We start from the raw sequence: 8,396 nt of genomic DNA on the forward strand, positions 1-8,396 counted from the left end.
GGTAACAAGCGCAAACTGCTGCCATCCGTGAGCCATTTTCTCAAAATCACTCTTGGATCCGGGGGAGGGAGGCAGAAGGTCAATAAAGGAGCAAACTATTTCTGCTGCTGCTAGTCCTCTGCAGCCCCACACCAGTGATCTGGAAATGAATGAAAGGCTGTGGTAGCATAAATAAACCCGGGATCCCTGCGCAGGTCTCTGGGCGGGGGTGCAGAGAGGGAAAACTGTAGTTTCCAGGCGATAAACTCGGGACACACATTTAACAAATTAAAAAAAAAAAAAAAAATACTACCCCAAATCACCTCGACCGGAGCAGGAACCCACCCCCACCCCTGCCACCAGTTCTGGGAGGGGAAGCTGGCGGGCGGCTGCGGCTCTGCTGCAGCTGCTGAGAGACCCGCCGGGCCCGCGGCGAGCCGGGTTCGGGGCGGGGGGCAGGTGCGGGGAGGGGCTGGACGCGGGGCGGGAGCGCGGCCAGGTGAGGGCGGCGGGCGCCGGGCAGCGGCGGCCGGGGCCCTGCGGGGCGAAGGCGGGGGGCGTGGGGGGGGGGGCGGGCAGCCGCGTCGGCCCCGCGCCTGCACACACTCACCGGCGCCGGCGGGCTCGCCTCTCGCCGCCGGTGCTCTCGCGGCCGCCAGCGGCTCTTCCCCCTCCTCCTCCTCCTCCTCCTCCGGCGCCGCCGCCGTCTCCCAGGCCGGGCCGCGCTCCCCTTCCGCTTCCGGGAGCCGGAGCGCCGGGGCCGGCGGGGTGGGTGTGCGCCCGCCCGCGCGCCGGAGCCACCGGCTGCCGCCGTCGCGGTCTCCGCTCCGCTCCCGGGAGCCGCGATGGGAGCCGCCGAGGGCCGAAAGAGCAGAAATCGCGCCTTGGCCGGGAGGAGGCGCGCCGCGGACCCTAGGCCGCTTGCCCCGCGGGACCGCCGTCACCGGAACATTCGTACCTGACGCACCTCGCCGCCTCCGCCCTCCCCCGGTGCCACCTTCCCAGCTGTGCCCTGGCCGTCCTTCTCTTTGTCCCCACACCCTCTCCGTCCCCCCTATGTGGGGAACTGCAGAGAGGCCTCCCTTTAAGGATTGCAACTATCCTCATTCCTTCAGGGATAATGGTCAACAGGCCTCTCTTCCCCCAACGCGCTCTGGATGTCCCCTGGTACCTTGTTTCAAAGCGCGGCCCGGCCCGCAGCACCTGCATCCTCTGGGAACCTGTTAGAAATGCACAACCTCAGATCTGCTGACTCAGTATCTGCATTTTAACAAGATCTCCAGGTGATTCCTACACCTGGAATTGCCCCAGCCAACTAAGAGGTTTCCTATTCCTGTGGGCCACCTCAGTCCACACCCAAACAAGCTTTTCGCCGTATGTAAGGAGACATTCAAAAGTTGCCTGATTTCCCATCCCTGCAACCTAGGAAAAATAAGTCGACTCAACATTGTAAATAATCCACCTCCCGGTCTAAGTTAGTATCTTATCGAACATCAGAGATACACTAGAACCTCCCCTCTCTTCCCACACCTAAGCTAAACAGTACTTGGGATACAGTACTGCAATGCCTGCGGTAATGTAGAGAGCCAAGCCTTTGTGTCTGCATGCCACAGGAAGAGACAATGTATGGATAGAAGAATATTACTTGATGCATCAAATCCGAACTTCTTTACAGGATGGTATTGAAAGCCCTTCACAAGCTTACCCCTCCAGCCCTAGCTCAAACTAACTTGGTTCATTTACCCTTCCTAGGATGCCCTTCATCCTTCTCTCTGATGACCTTGATCTAGATTTGGGAGTCAGTTCAAATCCTGCCAGCCCAGAGTCCTCTCCCACCAGGGCACTTCGATCACACACACACTGAATCTTGCTTTGGACCCTTATGTTACCTTCTATCGCTAGGGGTTTTGAAACAGGTGACCTTGCTTTGCTAGGTATTTTTAAACATGTTCTGTTCTGGTTTGCGAATTGATTACAAACACCTTAGGACCTTCAAGACCTAGATCAGTTGTTATCAAAGTCCTCACCGGCACCATCACCAGAATTCGGGAGATCCGCATTCTCCAGCTGCAACCCACATCTACTGTATTCGGAACTTTAGCAGGCGTGAAGCCTAGCAATCTGGTTTCACGAGCCTTCCAGGTGATTCTAATGCACCCTCCAGTTTTAGAACTCCTGCCCTGGAATAGTGTCTTCTACCCTCAAAGAAACTCAGTGGTAGGGATTGATTTGACTATATGCAAGTTTTATTGCCTTTCAGATTAAGACACCGGCTCTTCCATTTAGGCATAGCAAGGTTGGAAGGCTGTGACGATTGCTCTTGAAAGAATTGTCTTTGATTTTCATAATGCATTTTATGTAGTAGGATTTTTGTGACTTGGTTTGTTTGAAAAGAAATAATACAAATAACTAGTCACTTCAGGAGAAGGGGAAACATGTGGTTTTACTTCCACATTTCAAATACATGAATTGCATATTCTTTTGCTCTCTTTTAGTATTCTGTTGTGAGAGGAATAATATGCGACAAATGATTTCGACAAGTGCCAAAATGAGGATTAGTTGACCAGCACGCAAATGCATGTGACAATTTTAAGTGTATGTATTTTTTGTGCCTTTTTTTTTTTTTCACGTGTTAGCCTGTCTCTTATCAGCCAAACCAATTCCACGGAGGATTTTCTAAGAAAGACATGGAAGGAGAGGGCACCTGCCTGGCTCAGTCGGTTAAGCATCTGACTTCGGCACAGATCATGATCTCACAGTTCAAGAGCTTGAGCTCTGCATCAGGTGAGCTCGAGCCCCGCTTCTCTCTTTCTCTCTCTCTCCCATTTCTGCCCTTTCCTAGGATTCTCTCTCCCTCTCTCTCTGCCCCTTGCTCACTTGCACTGGAAAGAAAGAAAGAAAGAAAGAAAGAAAGAAAGAAAGAAAGAAAGAAAGAAAAGAAAGGAGGAAAGAAAGAAAGGAAGGAAGAAAAAGACATGGAAGGAGAGAAGTGGCAGGAAAAGCATTCTCAAAATCATGAGGCTTCTTAGCATGGGCACTTAAGAAGTATAATCAAGGGCCTATCTATCCCTTATGCTGAAGGTCACCTCATAAACATGACTGTATCATATTGCAACCCACATACTTGACTCCTGTGTTATAATGAGATGGTAAGGGAGATATGGCATCATGTAATCTTTTTGAGGAGATTTTCTATTTCTATTACAGGATTTTCCTGTAAGGATGAGGATAAGATATACATCCTACACCATATTCTCCCTCCAGAATTGTAGTCTATTTCATCCTTCCTATGACCCATTGGAACATGATTATTAATCAAACTAATATTTATCTGGGAATTGAAAAACGAGACAGGAACAAGCAGCGTTACTGCCACTGCCAACTTAGCTTCTCAACAAAGGCACAGTCAGGGCATTGATGGGGATAAACTCAGCCAACTCCTGTGCTTCTGTGCCGTGACTGGGGAGGACTGGATTTGACTGCAATTTCCAAAAGTCAGTGCAAGCGCAGTCCAGAGTTTAATCAACACTGGCTAACAGCCCTTGGCAGCTTTGGGTGGATGGCGTTCTCCACCTGCCCAGCTGGGTACCATGCCCTAAGCACCCACATTTGATGCACATTCATGATTTCTTGGTTGCTTATAGTCATCTCCCCCATCTGTTTGAGTGGCACGGTGCCCATTCCAGAATAGTCTAATATTCGAATAGTTGTTCTTCACCTCTTTTGGGCTACACATCCCTTTGAGCATCTAATGAAAGCTATGGACCCTCTTCCCAACAGAGTGTGTGCCCACACACACACACGTAATTATAGAAACATGTACATATATATTTATAAATAAAGGTCCAGGAGCTGTCCCACCTTCCCATACCTCCAGTGAAGTCACGAAAACCAAGTTAAGAATTTGCTGTAGGATACAGAGAGTAGGTAAAATAAACTTTTTTTTTTCAAGTATCAAAGATAACTCTAAAAACCATCACGTGCTTAAGGAGATAGAACAAAAGCAATGCCAAGCAGAGTTACAAGCAAAGTGCTATGAGAATGCTAAAGAAGCAGCTAGTAGTGTCTACACGTCCCAAAGTGGCTTAGGAGTGGCTTCTTGGAGAAAGGTTCTTATATCAACCAAATAAGAATAGGATTTCGACCAGGACAAAGGATCCCTCCGTTGAAAGGGAAAGTGTATGCAAAGGCAAGGAGATGTGAAAGCACAGTGATCCATCTGGTGTGGCTCAAACGTAAAATGCATGGAAAGATAGAGAAGAGAATGGAAAGGTAGAACAGAGTCAAATCATGGTGAGCTTCAAATTCCATGCTGTTTCCAACGAGAAGCCAATAAGCTTTTGGAGTAAGATAACCTGGACAGACTTTATTCGTGAGTGCCGTGGCATCGTCAAAATGCAGAATGGTAGAACATTCGAAAAAGTTCTACACGTCCCAAACTGGAACCTATTAGCGAAGCCACATGGCTTCATCTCAACTTTTTAGGGTCACTTGGTGTTTGTGCTAGAGGTTTCTGTTACGTTAAATCAAGATGAACTCGGAATTCTTACAGTTGGTTAAGTGCCAGTGTGAAAACATATCCTGGTGAATGTTCAGTGAATTTAGAATCCAGGACGCTGCAAGAGTTAAAATGTATTTGGAATTAAAAGAATGAAAATCAACTTGGCCTGACAAGAGAGAAGAAGCCCAGCCACTAATTAAGCTGGGAGGAGAGACACAGGTAAAGCCAGCTGCAAAGTTAATAACAAACACCGTTTCTGCCAAGGTCATGCGGTGGATGCAAATTACTATAATGATCCCCTCTTTGGGTGATTACTGACCAATAATGCCCCAGACCACTTGCTATTTTCGTCTATTATTAGAGACACCCAATTTCTTGGCCACCTTCACCTCATGACAGCACCCAATTCCTAATGAATTCCCTCTTTTCCTAATCCCACCTCAAAACAAAAACCAATCTCAAACTGATCCCTGCTTCCCTTAGACCATCTTCAAAATCCTCCAGTGAAAACCCACTGACACTGAGCTCGCCCCTCCTACTTGTCTAGTGGCACTTCTTTGAAGGGCCCTCCCTCCTGGAAAGGCAAGAAATCTGATTTTTGTCAGGCTACGGGCTTGTCCCTGGCAGTCTTGAGCTGATTCAGTTTCAGAGTCAGATTCAACCCATTTGATAATGAAAGCTGTCCATTGTTAGAGCTTCAAAAGTCAGGGCTCTTCAGGAAAGAGGTCTCCTTTTCTGTGTCAATAGCAGTCAAATAGCTGCCATTGTCAGCAACGAGACTCAGCAGTTTCACACGTGGATTCTTCCAACACGAGGGGAAGTGGTGCTTTGAGTGGGTCACCCTGATCCCTCATCTTTCGGAGAAACGTGGATTGAGGTAGAAAGCAGAAGGAGAATGTGCATTTTTGTGGGTAGTATGTTTTTTAGAAAACAGCTAAGGTAACTGGGCTTAACAGAGATCCAAGAGAGAAGTAAAACGGGTCTAGAAAGGTGATGAGAAGTTCTGCCCTAGTTCAATGTAAAGAGCATATTAAAAATAGGGTCATTTTGATGATGCTGACCTCATTGCATGAAGACGAGAGATTGAGATTTTCATTGAGAGATTTTATTATTATAAAGACAAGAGCAAAAGAGATGGGTGGAGGGGGCAGGAAACTGGGTTTGTCTCCAAGACATAAAAATAGAGAAGAAGAAGACAGGTTAGAATTCAGAGTTTAGGGGCACCTGGTTGGTTCAGTCAAAAGAACACGTGACTCTTGATCCCAAGGTCATGAGTTCGAGCCCCACGTTGGGTGTAGAGATTACTAAATAAACAAAATGAAAAAAATGAAAAATAAAAGGATTTAGAGCTTAAATAAACTGTGGGGCCGGGGTGCCAGTAAAATCAAGAGTCTAAATAGGAGATTTCTCTTTGGTAGGAGAAGAAATAGTTACTTAATTCTCAAAGTCAGAAACGAAAGAAAAGCCAGAGGGGGAGCAAGTGGGCTATTTTGCAGCATTTTTTAAATTTTATTTATTTTGAAAAAGAGAGAGAGAGAGAATCCCAAGCAAGCTCTAAGCTGACAGCACATGGCTTGAACTCACAAACCGTGAGATCGTGACCTGAGCTGAAATCAAGAGTCGGATGCTTAACCAACTGAGCCACCCAGGCGCCCCACAAAAGGGATATTTTGAAGGGGAGAGAAGGGAAACTGGGAAGCAAAATTCAGCGGCCTCCAGCTTCAAGAGGTGCTGAGCTCTCAGAAAGGGAAAGGACAGAGGGGCATGTTCAGCACCAGGAAAGGAGACGAAGACTCTGAAAGAGACAGTCCACATGGCTCATGTGGTGGTAACGTTGCCCAGTGAAATAAAATAACCTGAGTCCTGCTCGAAAAACCCAGGTGCCAGAGGTAATAAAAATAGCACTTTCTGCTATACCTTAGGGCCCTAAAATACTTTGGAAAATTAACTTGAGTTGGTTTCTGAATACGCTAACTCAACAGATCTGCTTTGGGTTCACGGTGTCTCCATGCAGTAGATGAAAAAAAAAGGAGGCCACTTGACATTTCATCCTTTGACACCCTGCGGTGCCACAACAGGAAGCCTCCTCAGGCTTAGCTGGTAAAAATGAGGTTGGCAACACTAAATAAAGATGCCTGAGAAAATTCCACAGGCTCAGAGGGTCATGATGAAGAACAGCATGGGGGAAGCAAACACATAACTGAGGAATTCACTGGAAGCAATGATGAAAAATTGACCAGCTACTTAGAATGCACTAGCCACCTCTTGAGTTTATTAAATACCTGTGCCGCTTTGCATAGCGATGCCTACCAAACTCAAAGACACACACACACACACACACACACACACGCACACTTAATTTCTCTTGATATCTTTGTTTCTTTGCTCTCTTTTTTTTTTTTTTTTAATTTTTTTTTTTTCAACGTTTATTTATTTTTGGGACAGAGAGAGACAGAGCATGAACGGGGGAGGGGCAGAGAGAGAGGGAGACACAGAATCAGAAACAGGCTCCAGGCTCTGAGTCATCAGCCCAGAGCCCGACGCGGGGCTGGAACTCACGGACCGCGAGATCGTGACCTGGCTGAAGTCGGACGCTCAACCGACTGTGCCACCCAGGCGCCCCTCTTTGCTCTCTTTTTTGAAAAAAAGTAACTTTTTAAAAAATATTGATTTTTGAGGCAGAGCATGTGTGAGCTGGGGAGGGGCAGAGACGGAGACAGAGGATCTGAAGCAGGCTCCGTGCTGTCAGTGCAGAGCCCGGTGTGGGGCTCGAACTCAGGAACCCTGAGATCATGACCTGAGCTGAAGTCGGACTGAGCTACCCAGGTGCCCAGTCAAGGAGTAACTTTCACTGTAACCCTAACAAGGAAAAAATGTCACTCCCAAGCTCATACTTGAGATCCAGGCCTGGATCTGTGAAAGCCAGCCTTCTGAGAGACTCTTTTCTAAAGCACTCTGATCACGTTTGTGCCGTCATTCATTAATTGCCACGGGAATCACCAACTGTCATCATGAAGTCTTTTACAGGCACCGTGTAAATATTCAAAGATCATGTTAAAATGACACCGTGTGCTGCCGCAGCTGATGCTGTTTCACGGAGACAGTATTGGAAAGCACGGAAAAGTATCACACTACAACTCCCATGATCCTCTCCCGAAGCAGGACGCAGGGCCCCAATTTTAACTCTTTAGTCACAGCAGGGAATCATTCAGCTGATCATTTCCACCGAGGCAAATCTTATCCTCTAAACTAGGTGCGTCATTAATACTTTAGACGCCTTTTTGTACACTCGCCATGCAACTTTCTATTGTAAAAATGAGAGCAAGAGGATTTTTTTTTTTTTTTTTTTTTTTTTGCAGTTTCCCAGGGCAGGAAAGAATATTTCAGCTTCCTTATAGTTAAAACTAGTGTGTGGAGGTTCATTCCCGCAGCTGTATGACCTGTCTGGCTTCTCGTAGACTCTGTGTCTAGTAGAATAAACATCCTGGCAAGATGAGACATTTTTGTCTGCCCTGATTTGTCAACTCTCAGAACTAACTCCAGACTCATTTGCATGTCCCATAAGTCCTGCTTGCTCCCCAAAGGCATCCTCTGTTAGCCTACCGTAATGTCTGAAGCTTCCACGTCTATAATTTTGACACAGAGAACTACATCCAGAAGGTGTTTGTTAAAGTACAAACGACTGGGTGATATTTTGAAAATACTTTTAATTTTCTTAGCAGTGATGATATGCTCCTTACTGTGTAGGAATATGCTCATTCTCCTTTTTTTTTTTTTTTTAATGTTTATTTTGTTTCTGAGAGAGAAAGAGAGAGTGAGAGAAAGGCATGGGGGAGGGGCAGAGAGAGGGAGGGAGACAGAGGATCCCAAGCAGGCTCTGCGCTGACAGCAGAGAACCCAATGCAGGGCTCGAACT

At 46.9% G+C, this 8,396-nt stretch overlaps 1 protein-coding gene across 8 annotated transcripts in view; it reads right to left on the reverse strand.

The window, feature by feature from the left end:
- ZDHHC21 (zinc finger DHHC-type palmitoyltransferase 21) overlaps positions 1–1,261 on the reverse strand; it is a 69,634-nt gene extending 68,373 nt beyond the window's left edge. For 5 of the 8 annotated variants that reach the window (XM_045470453.1, XM_045470451.1, XM_045470455.1 and 2 more), the window contains exon 1: positions 590–709. The gene's annotated coding sequence lies outside the window, so the exon portion shown is untranslated. Of the gene's footprint in view, positions 1–589; positions 710–1,150 lie in introns of those variants that run through there. The other 3 variants (XM_045470457.1, XM_045470459.1, XM_045470460.1) reach the window with 3 other exon arrangements.
- Positions 1,262–8,396: the final 7,135 nt, after the last annotated feature.

This window comes from Leopardus geoffroyi, chromosome D4 (genome assembly GCF_018350155.1).
Source record: "Leopardus geoffroyi isolate Oge1 chromosome D4, O.geoffroyi_Oge1_pat1.0, whole genome shotgun sequence".
NCBI lineage: Eukaryota > Metazoa > Chordata > Mammalia > Carnivora > Felidae > Leopardus > Leopardus geoffroyi.